Source organism: Pleurodeles waltl, chromosome 3_1 (genome assembly GCF_031143425.1).
Source record: "Pleurodeles waltl isolate 20211129_DDA chromosome 3_1, aPleWal1.hap1.20221129, whole genome shotgun sequence".
Classification (NCBI taxonomy): domain Eukaryota; kingdom Metazoa; phylum Chordata; class Amphibia; order Caudata; family Salamandridae; genus Pleurodeles; species Pleurodeles waltl.
In genome coordinates this window covers 1221686579-1221709498 of record NC_090440.1, presented here as the reverse complement: position 1 = coordinate 1221709498, position 22920 = coordinate 1221686579, and positions in this window count along the sequence as shown.

The window sequence follows — 22920 nt, the reverse complement described above, 5'->3', positions numbered from 1 at the left end:
CTTCTCCTACTTCAGGCGACCTTGCACCTGTTGCGAATTACACTGTTGCATTCGGCAAGAATGTCTCCTTGAGCAAGTCGGATCTCATGAGAAAGAATTTACTACGGTTACACACATATCTCTACCTTCTGGAAAAGTACAGCTTCATGTCCTACAGGAAAACAGCACATTGTACGTTAGGAAACACAGTTTAATATGAGACCAGGCAGCTAGGCCCAGACCCTTGCTAACTAAGGCCTAGTGATTAATTTAGCAAACCTTAATACATAACTCTTTATGCTGATGCAAAATCATACATGAGTACATTATCAATTCATTATTAGTCAATTTCATTAAGCATCGTATACATATTAGCGGCCACACCCCGTGGGCACATTTCAAACGTGTGCATTGGCATTACATTTATGCGGTTTCATTAGACATTATTTTGCAAGCTTTTCATGTTAATATTGATTATAAAAGTCACACTCCAACACTAACTAATACAAGAGTCGTAGCCTTACTACTGTAACTTTCCCCTAACAGGTATGTGCCAACAAGGGAGTTAATCTACCCAGCTATACACAAGGCTTATACTGAATCCAATCCTTACATCCTATATAAATGCTGCTCTTTGCTATCACAGATGTTTTTTTAGACCTTTTTTTAGCCTGTTTGATGATTTGAAGGATTATTAATGACTGATGTATGTTGTTTACTGCTAAATATATCACTCTGATGTAGGATACAAGTTCTACTAGTATTGATATACAATATGTGCACTTCACTTCCCTATAGGATTTTATCTTGCCATTCCTTTTCCCAACCGATTTTGGTGTTTAGTGAATTTTTTTTCATATACTATGCTTTCTATTTTTAAATGTTGTCTTTTGTGCTTTGCATTTTGTGCTTTGAATACACTTTTGCAATTGTTTCTGCATTGTACGTGATTTCTGTTAAATGTTTGTATGTTTTTAACAACCCCAAAGAAGTCCCAATGCTTACGAAATGAATGCATTGACTGTGTCTATGTCCATGTTGCATTTATCAAGACAAAAAAAAAAAAATGAACTTTTTATCACACTTGTCCATGCTACCTTGATCAACAAATTGGAACTCTTGTGCATTACTGAATATCAAGTCTTTGGATTATATGAATCTATTCAGTTGATTTAACTCTAGAGATCTATTTATTTCATCTTTAGGGTTTTAACAATCAAAATCATATTTTTCCTTTCTGATTTTGATTTTTAAAATTTTGTGTTGCATAAATGTATGATAATGCAAATGTTTTTATTATAGACTGCCATATGTAAAGTGTTTCTCCTTTGTTTTGTTGTATTCTTAAGTCTGGGGTGTTTCTGGGACGGTTATCCCTGGGAGTAGAGCACCTATGGGACTGATACAGTGTGCAGGGAACTATAGCACAACTGTGCTATAGCTACTATTGTGAATAGAAACCTATAGTCAGTTTAAATCAAGCCCCTTTGTCCTTCCAGGTGGGGTATCTCAGGGATCTTCTCTAAGCCATACGCTATTTAATCTATAGGTATCCCTCTAGCTAAACCGATTAGCTTCTTTTGTTTACAGACCCTCTCTTAAACTGATGACCCGCAGATTATTGTGTCTATTGCAGATAACAGACATTCTATAGCTGTCAATTTCAATAACTGCACAAAGACAATTACCATCTGGATGAAGGATAATTGAAATTGAATGTAGACAAAACAGAGGTCATTACTTTTGGGGGTTAACCCTCAATCTGGATCAGTAATTGGTGGGCAGATGTATTGGGAACTCTGCCCATACATACCAAATCAGCAAAAAATCTTGGTGTTATTGTGGATCAACACCTCTCCTTTGATCTACAGGTAAACCAAACAGTATCAGTCGGCTTTACTGGCTTAGACTTTCGCTTTCAGCACAGCGCCTGAAAGTCGTTGGGGATGTGTTTAATTCAAGATTGCAGGGTGCAGTACTTTATGTGACCAAAAGAGGTCCCAATGGACACCTAGGGACAGCCTGTGGTACTGCAACCTTGTCCTGCTTAGTGCACATTAGAACAGTAAATGTTGCAGGGTTTTTCAGCCAGCATAAGTGTAAAAGCGTTAACTTAACCATGTTCTTCCTGATTACATTTAATATGCTTTACTTAATCTTGTTTTTTTTGGTCCATGCAAACTAAAGCGTTGCCACTGTAATTAATGCTCTCCATCAACAAATGTTTCAAATATGGCATTGCGCCAAATCTACTCCCTTTGTAACTGGGGAACAAGGTTCAAGTCTCAGCATCGGTTCACCATCCCAAGATTCTGCGAAATTTATTTAATCTCTCTGTGCCCCCCCAAAAATGAATCTGCACTTGTGTAATATAAATGGTGCTCCTGTAAAGGGCTTCGATGTCTGCTGGTCGAGTATGTGCTATACAAAACTGAGAAATAACTGCAGTGATTTTAGAGGAGATTTTAAGCCATAAGTTGTCCAGCACCAAGCATTCACATAGATGCCAAGCTGAAAGTTGGTTTAAAATGTATACCCTATCATCCTTTGTGGCATGGAAAGGTGCTTTCAGTCGAGTATGGTATGGTGTCTGTCAGATTTTGCCAGAAATGTTTACACACAGGCAAAAATGCATCCACACTCTCTCCCTTTCTCTGTTTGGAAAGACTTTAAAAATGTTGGTCATTTCACAAAGTAACATGCTTCATCCCATTTACTATACCTACAAATCCACATTCCTCTCTCTTTCCGCTGCTCCTTAAGCCCCTCTTGTGCACCCTGTTTACCATATAATAGTACGTTTCAGACACTGAAGGCGTGTGATGAAAAAGTGTGTCCCTCCAGTTCCAACTACTTCTTAGTAACAGCAGCAAGGAGATGTCAGTCATCATGCCTCAGTTTTGTCCCATGTATAGCTCCATGTCTGTCGTAAACTCTTCAGCGAACGACATTCAGGAGAAGAACCATCCTCATAAGATATACTCTCCCAGCTACTGACAACTGCAGCCCAATCCACTTCCCTACTTGTGCAACCACATTTATTATACTTTTACCCAGGTTCTCCCCTGGGACATCGTAAGGATTTTGGGGGCACTGGGCCAAGCGTATTTTGGGGCCCCTGTTCATAACAGATTTAATTGTATGATCCAGTTCCAGCTTTTTTTCGCCCTCTTTGGCCAGATCACTGACAATGGACAGGCACACCCATCCAAATTCTTAATGTGTTTACATCTAATATTCAGGGATAGTGATGTGTGTTTTCAGTACTTGTAACACAGCAGCTGCTCACTAATATTATTGCAAGTAACCTCCGTGACACCCTCCCATTTCTCATATATGAGGAACTGTTTTGGTCTTAAAGAACCCTTTTTGATGGATGCTGAATAAAACAAACACAACATTTCTCTGAAAATATCAGTAACAGTCCCTCACACATCACCCACATTAAAAATAAATGACAAGAAAGCGTTACTAAAAACAATCTAAGAAATGTTCAAGGTCATCAGGGCAAGACTCTGCAGTAAATGAAAGTGCTTTAGTTATATGCAGGGCCACTGGAATTATTTGGCAGAAAAGACCAAATTATGCAGCAGGGGTGACCAAGGTATGTGGCAAGAAAAGTTGAGTTATGCATCTAAAACATCAATAGCCCCAGCTCAAGCCAATGTGAGACCTATTGCAATGTAAATACTTTTTGTGTTTACCTGACTAACCCTTTCTGTTGAAATTGCTGGGTGCAATGTGTTTTCTAAAAGCTCCATGTATGAAATAGCCATCTATTGCATAATGTCTCCCGCTTTTTGCCCTATCTTATTTGCTGGCTTTAGAATACTGCACTTTTTACCCCTTCCAAACAGGAATGTAGTGGATGTACTCCCCTTTTAAACATGTTGAAGTTTCCTTAGACCTGTATGTGGCAAGTAATTTTTCAATAGGTTCATAGTATAGTGCAGAAATACACCATTGGCATGGAAAGTTAAAGGAGACTATTGTGCCATCAACTTGGTTGCAACTCTACCTTTCTTCCAGCCTTTTCTTGGCGTGACACTGCCATGAAAGGGGTGGCAGAAAGTCGTGATCAGCATGGTGGTGCCGAAGTGCCAGCCCGTCGGGATTTCACATCCTGGCGGTGGTAGTGGCGTGCTGGCATCGTAATGTAGAGGTCCGACCGCCAATGTTGCAGCAGCCTCACTGCCACCATGGGTACGGCGGGCCATAAACCACCATACTCATAATGAGGCCCTTAATCCAATCAAATGATTAAGTCATGTTTTCATTAAGTATATTTGTAATGTGGGGTTGTGGCTATGCCGGCGAAGATAGCAGGCACTCTGTGAAGGAGCTATGTGCACCTGGCATTGAATCTGCCATCTAGTGTTACTCCCCAGAGCTAACTGGCCTGGGTTGAGCTGTATGGCAGTTCTGATCTGCATCGTGACTGCTAGTACCAATTCTGGAGTGGGCAGCTCAAGAAAAGCGCTGGACACAGACCTTGCGGTCTGGAGGATGTGAAGAGGAGTAGGCCGCTACTGCCTTTGCAGCAAGGGCCCCCAACATGTGCAGTGTGAGCAGAGGGGGCTGGGGAGCCCCCCCCCCGGAGATGGCAGCCTCTCATGAGGCCCCTGAAGGTCCGTAGGTGATGAGGGAGGGTCACAGAAGCCGGAGGCACAGTAGGCCCAGCAGCAGAATGGTGGGGCCAGGCCTGTGCGTGTGCAAGGGGTCCGGGAGCTCTATGGGGAAGCTTGTGAGCATTGAATGGTGACTCCCTGGGGCCCTTCCCCGCAATGACATATGATGAGTGACTAGGAGCCCCACCCCCTTCGGAAGTACTGAGCCCTGCAGCAGTGGTGACTGGGGGGGCATCCTACAGACTGCACACGTGCAGGAGAGTGCACCCGCACAGAAGAGTAGGAAAGGGTCACAGGAAGCCTTCTCCCCCAGGCATTCTAAGCATCCTTTTTGATGGACTGAGCTTTGTGGATGGATGGGAGTTGGGAGGAAACTCCCTGCCCCACATACTGGGGCAGTGCTTGCCAATTGTGGGTGGGGCTCCCTGCATTGTGGATCTTCTGGGGCCCTGGTGGTGGTTGGCTGCAGCTGGCCTGTGCACTTGTGACATTATCTCATGGGTCAGACATTCATTTCTCTGAAGACGGGCCTTGGCTGTAACAGAGGGACTCGCTTGTGCCTACCACTGTAATTAAGCCAGGGAGCAGGGGGTTGGACCCCAGACTGGCTCTTATCTCCGGCGCCCCATCAAGACCTGACCTTGGCCAAAGATAAGCCAACTACGCAGCCTCTCAACAACAAAACAGCAAATATAACAAGAATTCTGCCTCTACACTCGGGGGTGTAACAGGGAGAGGTACCACAATGGATGAGGCTCCACAGACCTCTTTGGTTCTAGTGACAATTCAAGACTCGAAATCTACCTTAGAAGGCAAAAGATGGCGGGATCTCAAGGTGGAGCTTGCACTTATCCGCCAGGACCTCTGCAACAACTCATGCCGTGTCATGGAGGTGGAGTCCAGAATGTCAGAGGTTAAAGATACGGTCAAGAAACATAGCAACCACCTGGCCACGCTGCAGCGCCTGGTAGGGCAACTGGAGGCCCGACTGAAGACACAGAGGGGAGATCCCGGTGGAACAGCATTCATGTGGTGGGCATACCAGAGGGGACAGAGGGATTCACACCAACGAAATTCATGTGGGACTGGTTATCCAACTGTGTCCCGAAGGAGGATGTTTGGAATTGCTTCATTATGGAGCGGGCCAATAGAGCCCTGCTTGCCCGACTCCCTGTGGGTGCCCCACCACGGCCATTCATTGTACATGTCCTCAATAATGCAGATAGAGACACTGTGCTTAGGGCTGTACGCAAAATTGGCCAATTGACTTATCAGTTCTGCCTGGTGATGATATTCCTGGACTACACTTTGAAAGTGCAACAACAGCGGTGCTCCTTTCACTGAGCCAACAAAAACTGAGGGCTATGGGGATCAACCATATGCTTCTCTTCCCGGCTCGCCTGAAAGGTCATGTTTCAAGGCAAATCCATTTTCTTCAATACCCCCGAGGCGGACTGGGAATGGGTGGAGAAAAGGCAGTTGGAACACCAGGTGGATACTTTAGTCTCTTGAGAGAAGAAAGAAGGTGCCAAAGGGGGCTGCCAGAAACCCACAAGGGAATGGGGCACGGTCCTGAGGAGGTGCCCTCGACGCAGGGGCAGAATGGCCCACTCGCTGGACCCTAGCTGGGTGGCTTCTGGTGGAAGCTCACCCCGTCGCTGAAGAAACACCATGCAGTATCCGGATTCGATGATCCCCCTCAGGATGCATTGGTTATTCTGTAATTAACGGGGTTGGTCCTGCTATCAGGTGATGCTCATCTGAACTATACTGTCAGGCCCTCCGCTGCTGGTTGGCCCACACCCTCAGATTTATTTTGGTTGGGGTTGGTTCTTTTTCGGTTGGGGATATGGGCAGAATAGGAGACATGTACAACATGACAGTTGGCTATGGTCCCTATTCGCACGGGTACTTCCAGTTCACAAAGTATAAGGAGGGAGTTAAGGGTGGTGAGGAATTGTTGCAGTTTGTAGTTTTTTTCAGGTATTGCAAAGAGCGCATATAGACATGGGTCACACATTAACACGATACACGGACACACTGGGGACATAGCACAAAATACTAGTCCACTCAACAATGAGCAAGGACCCATACACAGTTGTTATTAAGGCAGCCCTGCGGGCCAATGCTTATATAGTACTGCTTTGGAGACTCACCTCCTGGGCAACAGATGCCCATTTCTGGCTCGCAAGGGATACAGGCAGGTATATCGTAACTGGCTTACTTAGGGGCTCGGGGCACAGCGATTCTGGTTCAGAGCCAGATTCCCCTTGTGGTCTCCAGAGTGTGGCACCATGGTTGGAGCCGGTATGTGGTGGTGAAAGGCAGTCTATGTGGAAGCCCCATCTCTTTGATTAGTGTCTACTCCGCACCCCCTCTCAGTTCAGATTTCCTAGTCAAGCTTGGGGATCTTATTAGGAAATTGCCCAAGACGCCCGTAGTAATGGGGGGTATTTTAGCAGGGTATGTGGCGCAGGCTTGGATCAGTCCTCGGCCACAATGGAATAGACCAGGAGACTACGTTGTTGTCGGACTTTGTACAAAACTGGAACCTGACCGATGTGTGGAGGGCTCATCACTCAGGGGAGAGGGGTTACACCTTTTACTCAGGAGCACATCGCTCCTTTTCTCATTTGGACTATTTCTTTATACTCGTCCAGGTGAGCCACTGCATCCGTGATGTATGTCTGATGCCCCAGAGCCTCTCAGACCCTTTGCCAGAGATGATGGAGTTCACATGGGGTGCTGGGAAAAGGGGGGCGAAATGGCACCTAGACCACTGGTACCTCAGGGAGGAAGAATTTTGAGAACTCTGACAGAAGGCCTGCTAGCAGTTCCAGGAGGACAATAGGGGATCAGTGACCTCTAGCAGTACCTTATGGGAGGCTCAGAAAGCCAGAGTGAGGGGGTGACTTATTAGATACTCTAAAAGCAAACGGGCAAAGGCCAAGCAGAGGGTCTGGGACCTAGAAGACCGTATACTGACCTTAGAATGTCAACACTTACACAGCAGAAATCTCTCTTGTGAAACTCACTGCGTACCCCAATAGTGCTACCACAGGAGCTCATACAGGAGGCAAGAAAAACATAGCTAGCCACCCGCTGTAGAATCTGTCAATGGGGTGACAAGTACAGCAAAAAACTGAATTGGTTGTGTGCTCCGAGGGAGGCAGTAGCCCCAGTGACCTGCCTGCTGATGTATGACGGTTCCGGGGTGACAGGGAGCAAACCCATCGCAGAAGCATTTGCCAATTATTACTGTTCGCTATATAGCGCTGACCCGATGAGCCCCCGCGAAGGCCTACTCCAAATCGTGGCAGACTTACCAATGCTGCGACTGACCCGATAGTAGAGCGAGACCCTGGAGGCCGATATCATGGGGAAAGAGCTGCAAGCAGGCCTGACTCAGCTTAGTGCAGCAAGGCGCCAGTCCCAAATGGCTTCCCAGACGAATTATAGCACCTAGTATGGCCACAGACAGCCCCCTTATGCTGGAGACTCTCTGTGAGGCTGTGGAGACTGTTGAATTACCCCTCAATCTAAGGACGGCTGAGATTGTAGTGTTCCCGAAACAAGGCACAGAGGGTATACATTTTGAGGACTTCAGACCGATATCGCTTCTTAAAGTGGAAGCAAAAATATGGGCCGAAATGCTAGTAACACGTTTGCTGGGACTCATATCCCATCTGATGCACCCCGACCAATCCGGGTTCATGCCGCACCCGATGACCTGGCATAATCTCCAGAGAGTTCCCAATGTGATTGCTTTGAGTAGAACCATTAAGGCCACCGGGCCCTATTGTCCATTGACTTTAGGAAGGTATTCCAGTTAGTGGACTGGGGTTCATGTTACCCTTGTGTCCCTGGTTGGTATTCAGCCAGAAATTTCTAAGTTATGTGCCTTCTACACACAGGTCTGATGGCCAGGGTGCGGGTTGGAGTCACGGTGCCGGAGGGTTTTCTGGTGTTGCAGGGCACCCGTCAGGGTTGTCCGCTGTCACCCTTGCTTTTTGCACTGGTGAATGAACTGCTGGCAACTTGGGAGAGGGCGAACATGCTTTATCAGGGCTTCCAATGGTAAGCAGAGGTTGGAGATAGAATTGCACTCCATGCCAACAATGTCTATCTGTTTCTGGATGATCCAGCTACTTCGGGCCTCAGGGAGCTCCAGATCTTGGATGTTTTCAGACCCTATACTGGCCTATGGATGAATGCCCACAAATTAGAAATCTATCCAATTGCTCCTTGCCCGACAGACTTGCTGTGGGCAGCGGGGATCCCAATACTTCCCCTTGGATTTAAGTACCTTGGGGTATATGTTACAGACATCGCAACCCATTACTTTGATTGCAATCTGGCACCTCAGCTGACAGGTCTTGGATGAGACATCAAGTTCTTGTCTGCTCTCCCATAGTCCCTGATGGGGTTTTCAGCAATTTTCAAAATGGTCTCCCTGCTGTGTCTCTTTTACCACTTACAGAACCACCCATACTGATTACTAAAACCTTCTTCACTAATGTCAGTGCACTGCTTAGATCGTTGCCCTGGGGGGAAGTACACCCTGCAATGCCTTTGGGAAGTGTAGGTAGTGTTGTAAACTGATGACTGATGGGGGGATTGCCACCCCAGACATACTTTTATTTGCATCTCTGCCATGCCCTTCTCCCTACTCTCCCAGCAGAGGATATCCCCAAGTTCACCCCAATGGAGGCTAAGATCCTCCTTACAAATCTCACTTAGCAAAAACTATCTGACATACACAAAACGTTGTTGGGCAGTCTCCCGGACCGGAAGGAGGATGTCAGAAGGGTGCGGGAGCGCGAGTTGGGTCCTTTTGAGGATGAGGAATGGAGGCGGTCATAGCCTCACAATTTCGTTTACTGCAAATAAAGATACTCTACCAGATTTACCTAATTAATGCCCGTCTACACTGCATGGGGCTGATCACCGCGGGGAACTGCCTGTTGTGTGATGATCCGCACACATATATTTCCCATTGCCTGGGGCTAGTCCAAAGGGAGTGCTGGGTCAACTCAAGAGGGTGCTGGGTTGTGCCGTTATTCGAGAACCCAAACTCATACTCCTTAAAATCAGACAACCTGGGGGCATGTGATATGAGAAGGTGCACCTATGGCTGCAACTGGTGGTCACCAAGAGGAACATTGCTAAGGCCGGGAAGGTGACTGAGACCCTGTTGGTGGAGGCATGGGCCACATGCATGGACCACTATAAAGGGCTAGAACATCCGATATACCTGTCCATGGGCATCCCTCAGAAGCATTTCAAGATAGATTTGGAAGGACTGGGCAGGTTACAAGGGGATACAACTGGAGGTGTGTGCTAGTGGGCCAAGGGCACCCAATGGGGGATTGAAAATATGGGGAGGCGACACCACCCACAATGCATCATAAACAAGCAGGCTGTTATACATGGCTTTGACGGTCAGCTTGTTGTGAAGGTACAATGGACGCATGAAAGATTGGTATGTGACCATGGTATTGTACCACTAATGGTGCTCTGCGCACTTCCTTGCTCCTGTGTTGTAAAATTAATAAAATGTTTTCTAAAATATATATATATTGGTAATGTAAATTTTAAAAAGTTACCTATACCATGTCTGAAGCTGCAGGAGGCTAAGTTGCATTAGTTCTCCTGCCACTGTTCAGCCTGGATATGGCATGAATATCTATGAAAGAGGTGTGAAAACTGATCCCAGAGCAGGGACAAAGGCCTGGGAGTGTGGAAATGTTTTTCTTCTGCTGGCAAAAGACCACTTGCATTGGGCCCACTCCTAAGTAGATGTCAGGTGATGCCTGGAAAGGCCCCAGGATGTGTCCCCCATGTCAGGCTGGTGCCAAACCCAATGTGAAGACGCTCGTTTTAAGTGACCGCAGAAGATGGGAAGTGGTTGCCATCCTGGACACACCTCTGGGTGTGTACACATGTTCTGCAAAAAGGGAAAGTGTTTCTTCATCTAAAAGTTTCAGAGTGAGGGCCACTGTGCAATTGTTTACAGTACGGTGAACAGGAACAGCTGAAAAGGTGGATAGGGCTGCTCCTTAGAACTGCTGAAAAAGTGGGTACGGTTACCCCATTGCTTAAGGATTTCCATGGAGTCACTCCCACCAAATAGCTAGTTCCAGGCAAAAATGTGGCACCCTTCTCAAAACACTTTCTTGACCTGCGGAAAATTGGAAGAAGACTGGACCTGCTGTCTGTGACCTGAGACAAGCACTGAAAGTCTGGACTTGCTGCTTCTTGGATCCAGGACAACAAAATGGACTCCCAAGGTTCAGTTGGCTGACCTCTGTGTGTGTCTATTGGGTCACAACAAGCTACAAGAGGCCTTTTGCCCGAATTGCCCAGATGACCAGTGGCAGCTGAACCTGGAGTGGACTTTGCTGTAGCTGACACCCTGAGAGTCTCTAAGTGCGGTCTGAAACTTCTACAAACTTTTCCTCTCTGGCTTTAGCAGAACCTGTGGGAAAAAAGATCTGACCGGCAGTTCCAATATCAGGTTGGATTTCAGATTCATCCTGTTCAAAGGTGCTTGCACTTTTGTAATACCCAACTGAGGCCCATTCTGCATTCAGACTTAGCTATTTTTCATTGAGAAATCTCAAAAGCTTGAGAGCTCCAAATGGACAATCCTGCTTTAGGTATCCAATCTTCTGTTCCAAATCTGCTGTTACAAATTCAGCTGTGGCACACTGGGGAGGATCTTTCTTCTTAAAAAGTGACAATTTCAACAGCAGCCTTCTAGGGGAGAATTTTCTTCTCAAAAAGTAGCACAGGCCCTATCTATGTTGGGACTTTGGAGAAATGTCAGCGCTTTTCTTCATAAAGGTGAAAAAGTCCTCTTTTGAAGAGGACTTTGAAAACTTTTTCAAAACTTTCGACTCCAGACTTTTACTGGGACCAATCTACTTGATGTATCTGACCAGGGCTCTATTGCAGTCAACCTCAAATCGCACTGAGGTCCCAGTCTACCGCTTTCATAGGCTCTCATTGGCTTATGATGCTTTTAGATACTATTCCTACTTAAATATTCACAAATTCATAACGTCAGTTTCCCTAATTGAATTTCTGTTGTTTTGTTTTCATGTCATTTATTACATTGCACTTTATTTGTGTATTACTCTTTGGGGTTTTTAAGGTTTGGTGTTTTGACTTTAATACTGTTTTGGTCTGGCATACATAATTTACTCGTTACATTAAGTTAAGTCTATCTAAAAGCTACTAGGGGTTGAGCTCTGATTAATATACTGACTTTGACGGGTTACCCTGAAAAGAAGTATTATTCCTTGAGGTGGATATTTGCCCACCCAAGTCAACTTTCTTACAGTCTGACTCATGTGTTTCCCCTGAAGCCTATTCTCATGCCACAATTGGATTTAAATCTTGTATTACCAAATCTTCTGTGCATGCCCTTTGAGTTGATGCACAGCGGTGTATTGCAACTTCTGATGCTGAACACAGGTTTCCTAAATGTAACCAGCTAAACACTTTGTGTGGATTAATTGGAGATATTTTCGGTGCATCCGCAATACACCAGCGTTATCCACAGACACATTGGTGCTTAGGATCTGGATAGCCTTCTTATCAAAGATTGTGACACTGAGCTTCTATAATGACCAAACAAAACAACATTGTCTGGATAACCACATTTTTGTAGGGTTATCTGGAGTGAAGGAAGAAAAGGTGGAGCCCAAGGGTAGGGGTGGATGTAAATTACACTTTTTTGTGTAGTATAATTTCAAAGAAATAATCACACAGAATTACCTACAAATTCTGTGAGAATGTAAAGAATTACCCGCAAAATACCCCCTTCTATGCAAAACCAACAGGGAGATACACTTTGCACTAAAAAAGAGCACTAAATGCAACAGAGCATAAATAGCGACTGCGACCAGCAATTCAGACTAGCTAAATGCTCACTTAGGGTAGGATTTTCCACCAATACACTTCTGGCATCTAGCGCTACTTTTTTTTAGTTCAAAAGGCACCTTCACGTCCAAAATGGACGCAAGAATGCATTTTGCACTAAGAAAATAGTGCTAACTAAATGTGCTCTTGCTGTAAGATTTCCCCCCAATATTATGAGTAGATGTAGTGATGTAATTATTGGTAATTCCACATATTTCTGGGTAATCTTTAAGACATAGGCTGCCCCTCATGCCCTAATTTAGGTGTTGCTAAGTCTTCACTGTGACTGCTCACCCCTTAATACCCCTTGGTATATCTTCATATTATGGATAAACCTCATCCTTTTGACCTGTATTACAGTCAGTCAGTCCAGCAATCAGTGGAAAGAGCCTTTCCTGAGGTTTTTTTGCCCTGTTTCTGCCAAACTGAAGCTCTATGCATAGTGGAACAGTGAAGACAAGCCAGTGTCATCTAGCAGACAAAGGTTGCCATAGAACAAGACGCTGCTAGCCTCTTTGAATACGATGTGAATGGTTATATATGAGGCAATGGCTAAACTGTCCAAGACATATTTGATGGACAGTGAGTATAGTGTCCCGGACCCACATCAGGATCCCATCGGGGACAAATCCCCAGACATTGGGACCTAATCTGATCCCAGCTCGTCACAATTGGACTCCTCACAGGAGCCACTAGTCTCTGACAAAGGGAAATGCAAACATAGAAAACTTTCAACAGATCCATCCTCTAGGGTTCAAACTTCTGTGCTCACGTTTGATCTGGATGACACAGTTCATCTGCTTTGGTCAGAATGACCATAACAGCAGAAGTGGCTGAATGCTTGCAAACATGGCTGCTCAAGAGATTCAAGAATGAGGTCAGTAACTGCCTGAGGGGGCCAAAATGTTATTGCAGGAGAATCCTCTTGGGTGAGGGTCTGTTAGGCATATAGGTTCTATGTTTGAGAACATCTGAACTACTCTATGAAATTCTCCTCTGGATTGGAAAAATGTAGCTGGCAGGGGGAGAATTCTTGCCAGGGGAAGTATAAACTCCAGCTTCAAATCCTGCACTATCTTGAGTACCCAAGCATCTTGTGTTAATGTTTGGTCATTGTGAAGGAACAAACAGATCCCGCCCTCAAACATCACTTGAGATAACTGTGAAAAGTGTACCTGTAAAACCAATCCTACTCCGCCAGACCGCATTCCTCTATAACCACCTCTGGCATATCTATTCTAAACGCCTCAGTACATGAAAGAGTAGTGCAATAGAAGGCTCTTCTCCTTAATGTTTTTGACTATGCTCCACGTCATCAGTACAGGTACCCTCTCTGAGGGCCTTGGAAAGTGGAACAGCCTGTCAATCAACCCTGTAGTCAAGTCTGCTGGTAATTAGGGCCTGGGTTACTGTTCTTGGGGTGTAGACGGGGATCCATCTGAAAATCTTTTGTAGCAGGTCGAGGAGTAGGAAACCGGAGGCAGCAACTATGTTCATCTATCGCTTGAAGGTGAGTTTGTTGTCAATGATGATGCCTAAGTTGCGGGCATGGTTCCTTGAGGTAGGGGGTTGACCACCCAGTGTCATCCCAAGGGGATGCATTGTTTCCAAAAATGATCACTTCTGTCTTGCGTTCAGTTTCAGGCAACTGGACCTCAAAGATGCTTACTTGACTAATCTGAATTTTGCACAGCACAGGAAATTGCTCCAGTTTCAGTGGCAGGGTCATTGGTACAAGTTCAGGTCCTTCTGTTCAGGCTGTCCTCAGCTCCATGGTGCTTCACAAAACTGATGAAGCTGGTAGTGGATGCATCTGTCACAATAAACAGGGTCACCCCAATAACCCTAAGAATCAAGGTACTATCAATGCATTAAAATAATTGGTTCACTCGAGGAAGTGGAAGCTTGGCTCAGGAACCCAGTGTGATAATGTTGTATCTTCGCAGGATGATTCAATTGCTCCAGGAAGTGATGTTTGTGATCAATATCGCCAGATCAATACTGACTTTATCCCTGGCAACAGAATTCTTAGGTTTCCAGGTAGATTCCATTCAAAATATGCTGTATTTCCCTTCTGTCAAAATGAAGAGTATCAAGAAAGAGTTGCGATCAGCTTTGTCGTGATTGTGTCCTTGAAACTGTTGGCCAGGATTGTGAGCTGGTTGGCATCATTAATTCAAGCGATACAACTGCATCATTGTCGCTGCAGCACCTGAGAAATCTGCATCTATACAGGGTCCTGTCTTACGGAGATTAGGTCACTCTGTCAGCGAAAGCAAGTACAGGACTGGCTTGGGCACATGAATGCCTGGAGCAGCTGAACTATTTTTGGAAGCCAGCCAGAGGTCACAGTTTTATCTGGTGCCAGCAGATGAGGCTGGAGAGCCCATTGCGGGTCAGTCTGCACAAGCAGAAAATGGTTGACAGAGAAGTTAAATCGCCACATCAGCTGTATCGAATTCTTAGAGGGTTTGCTTGCTATATGACCTTCTCTCCTCCTCCTAGCCTTCTAGCAGCCTCTCCTGATTAGTCAGCATTAACAGGCTTAGCCAAGCTGCTTTAATGAGGTGATAAGTGTCCTGCATAGAGTAGAGGTTATCTAATGAGGGAGCTCTGCAGCCGCAGAGAACAGGCCAGGAAGGGGGCTGGGTACTTCAAACTAGGTTTCAAAGAGAGCAGGACAGAAAGGAATAGCAGCCAGGCTTACCCCCTCTTCATGTACCTCCAGCCAGATAGCAGGCCCAAGGATGGAACTTGTAGAAGGTCTAGAGGGGTGTGGTGTTAATGGAAATGAGCCACACCAGCAGGTTGGTTTAGCCAGGTCTTACTCTGCTGGTGAGAACTCCCCTATCTTGAATTTTAAAGTGCAGTGCTTTATGGGGCAAGAATATGCCACACTTTGGAGGGAGCTGTCATGCTTCTGGGTGGCACCTTGTATGTTATTGGTCAGAGGTGCCCACCTGCTTGTCCCCCCGATCATTGAATAAATATGTGAGAGTTGTAGATCTGCTGCCTGAAACCACAAGGAGAATAAGGATAGCCCTGCTGTAACCCTGATCTGCACCTTAAAGGCTTGCACTCTGAAGGACTGCTCCTGCTGCATGCTGGGAATTACAGCCCGGAGGACTTTGATTCGCTCCAAAAGGATTAAGGAGTGGACTCCCTGAAAGCAACAGGTTCACAGAGCTTCTCTGCACTATCTCCCTCAAGACGTCCCTAGCCCAGAGTGCATCAAGTGGACTTTTAAGGGTTTAGCAAGGTGCATTGTGGGAGTTGTAGTTCCGAATTTCCAAGGATCGTTTCAGAGCCTTTAGACCCTTGTATTTGTGGATTGGACACTATGGACTCTCAAGGGGAACTTCAGGAAGTGGACGACCTGACGTCAAGAGTCAAGCCCACTACCCTTAACTGCGACCCTGCCTGGATTTTTGGTTCATCCCGGTGAAAGCTCTGGAGCTCCAGACTTTTAGGATTTGACCGGGTCCTAGCAGAGAAGAAATCTGACAATGCTGCATCAAAATTGAGATGCTGAAGGGGACTGTACGTCGTTGAGAGAAAATCCTCCAGAAATGTTTCTAAGCCTGAAGTTAAAATTTGGACAGAGGCCGTCCGCTTAGGGTATCCAACCAGTGCTCCATCGCAGTCGGTCTCAAACTTTGACTTTATCCCAATCAAGCGCGATCAGATGTCCCAAGTAGGCGCTATAGGTTTTGAAGCACTAGTAAGTGTTTAATCTTTAAAAATTCATATCTCTAGTTCCCTGTATTGGATTTGTATTGTTTTGGTGTTATTTCAAAGATGAAAATATTTCCTATTTTTATAAATTGGTGTGGGATTTTTATTATGTGTTGTGTCTTACTTATTTACTGTATTGGTGTTTTTACATACCTGTCTCCTAAGTTAAGCCTGCCTGCTCGTTGCCAGCTACCATGGGTTGAGCAAGGGATTCATTTACTGAGGCTTTGACTGAACCTTAAGCTGCGTTGGTGGCCTTATTGCCAGTGGTAGTGACATATGTACCCTTACTAACAATCCACCTCCCAAAATAAACCAATTGGTGATGTAGCTTCTGTTGTTGTGGTACAGCTTTGAACAAGCATAATCGGAGCCTCAGTTCCTGAGACAGAATAAAAACAAATCTAGCTATTGTGTCAAAACGTTTCACTTCTATTAAGCACACAGAGACAGGGATTATCCCCTCTTGATATTTGCATAGTGTTAACTGTTTGATATGGTATTTAGCAGAAAATATTGTTTCTATTTTGGGTTTCTCTTCCCTCACTTTTGTAACTAGTTATGAAAACTGCTTTAATTTTATTTGAAGGCATGGTTTACATATGTTTTTTTCCTCTAAGGTGCAGAACAAAAACAGGAGTGAGTAGGGGGTTATGCGGACTCTTTCCTGAAGTTCAGTTATTTCAGATCGGCGCTTAGGTCCAGAGATGGTATCACCAATGGGCAAAACAGGGTCCCATTACTGTTGATCCGATGGTCAAGGAGTGATAGATTGATGATGTGGTTATCCTGATGATGCCGAAATGGTCTTTTGTTTATGTTAATCTGTGCTGTTCACAAAGTAAGAGGCAGTCAAGATGGTGCTGATCATATTTGAGCAGATATGTGTATTGTGATTGCTGGGCCATTATAATGTCATATAGTTCTTGGACATATGTAGTTTTACTTTATTATTTTTCCATTGGCTGCCATGAAAATCAAAAGGAATAGATCTCAGTAGAATCGAAAATTCTTGACACAATAGCTAGAATTTTTTTTTGTTCCCTTAAAAGGAATCACAGATTGGATACTTTTATTGGATCTGTGGAGCAAGTTACTGATATTATGATCCATTTCAGCTAGACCAAGGTCAATGCGGTATCATAACATAATGTATGAACCTACAAAGTTGTAAATTCCCATTATACTTTCTTAATTTATAATGATTCAAACTAAAAAGAGTCCCAGTGGGTTTGGGCCGATCCTGTGGGATCCAGCAGTCTGTGAGACAGAGAAAACAGACTTGTCCTATATATATGACATTGTGGGTGGGAAAGGTAGTGTTTCTGTTATCTTCATTGAAATGCCTTTAAGCTAAAATATCCCAATTATTTTATAAGTATGCTCAAGACAGTTCATGAGGAGCAGTTGTGGATTTAATTGTAATATGACTGAATTAGCAATGAGAGGTCATATTTATTTGGCATTTATGGACCTCTCCAGTGTCTTTGATTGTGTTAACCATGTTGAATTATGGAATTTAATGGTTGATATGGGAGTCTGTCTAGTGAATTTTATTAGGTAAATCTAAGCAAACGCCAAGGCCTGACTTAAGTTTGGAGTTAATGGGGAATGTATGAAGTATTTTGATATTAAACAGTGGGTCAAACAGGGTTGTGTTTTGGCCCCTCTTTTATTTACACTGTACATTAAAAATCTTAGCAGGTTTTTAGCAGAGAATGAACTCGATGTTCCACAAATTGGTCAAAATGCTCTACTGATCTTATTGTATGCAAATGATGCAGTACTTATGGCACATACTCCTATAGGTTTTCAGAAACTGATTAACCATTTTGTGGATTACATGGCCGGGTTGGTTTTAAGACTCAATATGCATAAAAGTTACATTATGAAATATGGCAGCAAGGCTGATAATGGTTTCCATTTCAGGTGACACTAAGCTTATGAACTCTCCTACTTTTTTCTATGTGGGTTTACTGTTTGATGCCCAAGGCTCTTGGAAACAGGTCGTTACAGTCAGGGCCCTGATGATAAATAAATCTATTGCAGGGCCGAACATATTTGCGACCAGGCTGGGGGGAGGACATCAAAAGAGCTTTGTACGGTTTTCAAAGCTAAATGTGTCACTGTGGCGCAGTATGGGGCTGATGTTTAGGGCTATGTTAAGGTGGGGAGGCTACAACTTGTAGAAAATGCATGTATAAGGAAAATATCTTGCAGCCCCAAATAGTGTATCTATTTTTGTATGCAATAAAGAGCTGGGACTCCCATTTTTTAAAAATTGTATTAGAAGCAGCCCCATATTATTGTGGCACATGATCTGGTCTACTCCTGAGGCCCAGCTAAACAGACGGATAATTGCAAATTGTCTATCCCAGAACCATGCCCAGAAAATACCATGGATCAATTATATAATTTTTTTTTCTTCATTGTGGGTAGACCTGCCCTCCTTGATGATCTAGCCTCCCTGGTTTATATGTCTAAGGCTGAGCTCAAAGAACTAGCGGTGAATACGTTTGTAAGGGATAGGTGTCTAAGAAAATGTGTTAGGGTGAGCGTGGTACCATATAATTTGCTGAACGCAATAAATGATATTAAACGTTCACATCCCCCTTACAGATTTGTGCTTACTCATTTTAGATTTAATATTATCCATCGTTTTGTCATTTCCCTCATGCAAATGATCGGGTAGACAAATTAACTAACTATCCATGTGATGGTGTTTCCACTTGCTTTGTCTTGTAAATGTTATGAATTACAACAATTACAAATTTTAAAGCCTTCACTGTGGAAATGTAATTTTAGGCGGTGGTTACCGGCGTTAATTTTTCTGCAAGAAATGCACTCCTCTGAGGTCTGCATTGCTGTAGCCACTTTTTTATGGAGGATTATTTTAATATGTAAACAGCGTGTGAACTCTGCACAAGAATTCAATGTTATTTATATGATGGGTGAACTGTATAATTGTACATGTGTTGCATTTTTACGGAAACGTTTTTTATGTTTTGATGTGTGAACTGTTATTTTTTTCAGTTTTCCGTTCCGTTTTATAGTAAAAGTACAACACAAATATCGAAGCCATTCCAACCGCAGCAGCAAGAAAACAAACAAATATCAATTTGTGACATATCCAGCACAGCGCAGAGAAAATAAAACACAAAGTAATAGAAACACACAAGGAGAATATGATGATATAACACAGAAGAAAGAAATAATTGATACAACTGTACATGATCTGCTTAAGAAAGTGATAGTATAAGCTAAGGACAGGCATCCGGATATCGCCAAGACCAGCAACTGGCACCAAGGAGAGAGTTATAGGGCACAATATCGGCCGCAGTAGTGGTTAACGTTAAAAGATAATCATGCAATGGCTGCCATATATCCTTGGGGTGGGAGGTATAGGGTTGCACGGAAGCGAAAAGCTCAGAGGTGGTATCGCAATAGGAGAAATCTTTTAGCCAGGCCGATACATTTGGAAATGTTGAAGCTTCCCAATGTAACAAAATCTGCCTTTTAGCAATAAGGAGGGCCCTGGCACTGTATCGTCGGATGACGTGTGGAAGTGGTTTGACATATCCCAGCAGCGCCGTCAAGGGATCCAGTGTTAGCTGATGATCAGGCATTTGAGACACTGCTGCGTAAATGTCCCCCAAATAGGTAGCTATCGCCCCACAAGTCCGTGAGAGGTGAAAGAAGTCTGCCTGATCAGAATGGCACGTAGGGCAGCTATGTGGTCTGGTGGGATCAACTTTGGCAAGTGCCCGTTTACGCCTTGTTGAGATACCTATAGTGGAGCAATTTATGGCAGTGGTTACCAGAAACTAGCGTAGTCTGTGTGCAACAATAGTACCAGGTTTTTTCAGGCAGTAGGACTCCTATATCTCACTCCCAGGTCTCCCTAGTCCTCTCTGTACCAGTGGGCCTTAATCATGAGGAAGCATGGTATTATTTTGAAATAATATGACAGCTATCTGGGGATGTGATTACCAGTGTGAGTGGGGTAAAGTCCTTGGGTGTGTGCGGATAATCGGGTAGTATCTCACGCAATGTGCTATACAATCGATGGAGTAAGAACCCATACATGAGGTTGGAATCCCCATCCCCATTCGCTGCGGCATGGGGCCTCATTACCCCATTTACAAACAGGTCTCTGGTGACCCGCAAGCCACGCACCCGCAGTGTACTCTGAACCAGGTGCTCCTGTGTGAGCAGGAGCCATGGGTTGTTAACAAGTGGGATACGAGGGGAATAAAGAATGTCACTCCCTAGGTATTCCACTAATTTGAACCAGGCCCAAGTAGCGGTAGAAAGAGTCACGGAGCCAGTATTGTTGGCAAAATATTCCATTATTGCATCTTGAATCTTTTTGTGGAAAACTGTCTCATGAAGTGCATATTTAGGAAAGCGCTATTGCCTAACCATGGTGGTATGACAGGGCACATTGAGTACCATGCATATAGGGGCATGGTCCGAGTGTATACGGAGGAGATGCTCCATGGTGTCGAGCCAGAGCAGCGTGGCCCTCAACACATATCAATGGTCAGTACGAGTCCACACATTGTGTGGAGCAGAATAAAAGGTTTAGTCACACCTGCGAGGGCATCTGTGGCACCATGCATTAACCAATTGTAGTGTCTCAAGTAGGTAGGTTAGGGTATGTAGGGAGGGCAGCTTAGTTATGAAAGGCGAACCGGTAGAGTCACAGTCGGACTGAACAGTAACAAAAAAACTGCCTCCCACTATACTGTAGTCACTTTGATATTGTTCAATTTGCGTGAGGAAATCAATTCCAAACTCAGGAGAGTCAATATTAGGAGCATGGACATTTACAAAAAGGATGGACTTACCACCCAAGGTGCATTAGACTAGAACATAGTGATATTCTATGTCTATGATACTCCCAATGCACTGAAAAGGGACTTGTTTATGTATTAAGGCACCGAGCCCTCAGGAAAATGAACTGTAATAAGAAAAGCAATGATGTGCGCCCCAGACAGAGGTGTAGGAGAAAGACAGTGTGGGGGAAAGATTGGTCTCTTGGAGAAGAAACACATTTACTCTGTGCCTATTAAAATAAGTCAATACTGGCTTCTCTTTTCTCGGATTATTTAGTCTGCGAATATTCCACGTCATGCAGATACGTTTGAAAGTTGGTATCTTATTTAAAGGTGATGTCGCAGTCCCTATTGTATGCTTTGCATGCGCAGGTGTGAAATAGCTGTCTGGTATGTCAAAATGCATAACAACATGTTGGCTTCAACAATACATAGAACTGTCCCATTACTAAACCCACCCACTCCAGCAATAAAGATACCGGAGAACCCATGGTACCCACACAACGATGAAGAACATAAACCTAATGGTATACTGTACACCTTGAGGAGGTGGCAATGTTCCCTGAGACACGCCCGCAAGTAAGAAAAAATGCAATCTGAAACAACATGGGATCATTAGATCAGTGGTCTTGGAATAGATGAGTCATATAAATGGCATATTGAGTACAACTATAAGCATGCAGACATCCACTTTAGAAAATATGTGACAACAATATGCAATTGAACACCAAGTTCTGAATGCAAGTTAAGTATTTAGGTTGTGGGAGACCTCAGGGAGCGAAGCACCGAATCAGTGGGGACACTTGAGTGTCGATCCCACCCATGGGCAGGGTCTTCTGGTCCAAGCTGCTTACAAAACTGCATCGCCTCAGCTGGGGAAGTAAAGAAACAGTGCTGGCTCCCTGCCTCCACACACAGACATGCAGGGTATAACATCCCATATTTAAGGCACCGCCTTTGAAGGATGCGTTTAACATCATTAAATTTGCAGTGAGCCACTGGAACTACTGGTGTGTAGTTGGGGTAAAGTGATATCATTGATCCCTGATAGTGTAGGGGGCTGTTATCTATGGCAAGCTATAGAGCTGTGTCCCGATTCCTATAATTTAGTAGCCTAGCAGTGATCTGCCGTGGAGGTGCACCCGGGACCGGGCGTGGTCCGAGGGAACTATGCGCCCTCGCGACTACAAAGGCATCAGTGAAAGCCTTCCAATAGGTCCATCAGCAGTTGTTCCACAGATACATCCATCCGTCTGGTATTCGTGGATTCAGTTATTCCAGCTATATGGATTTTATTGCGCCAAGAGTTTTTATCATTCATTCATTTTTAGGAGGAACAGTCTTGAGAATACGTTCAGTACGCTCAAGACGTTTAAGCACATTGACGTACCCATCCTCCAGGTCCGAGATCCTGCCCTCTGCACCCTCTATTCTGCTGTTGTGACGGTCAAGACAGTCAGCCATACTGTCAAGGTGGCTAGAAAGAGCATCAAATCGAGTGTCTATCGCCTTGAACACCACCTGCAATTCTGACATAATGGCAGCAGTACCATCAAGTGACGTGCTGTGGTCAGATTGGTCAACAGGGCCGTCAGTAGCCGGAGGTGAGGAATGGCAGTGCGGAGTGCGGGCAGCATCAAAGATGAGCTGCTTACGTTTAGGGTCTCCCCGCCCCATATTTGTCCAACCTAGCTCTCAATCAGCAAGCCTCATAGTAGATAAGCCACAGCAATGCAAGTTGAAAGGCCAAACGGGGTAGGGACACCTATACTGTAAGTGACAATGCTAGGTCAACGGCGAGATGTGCGGAACCA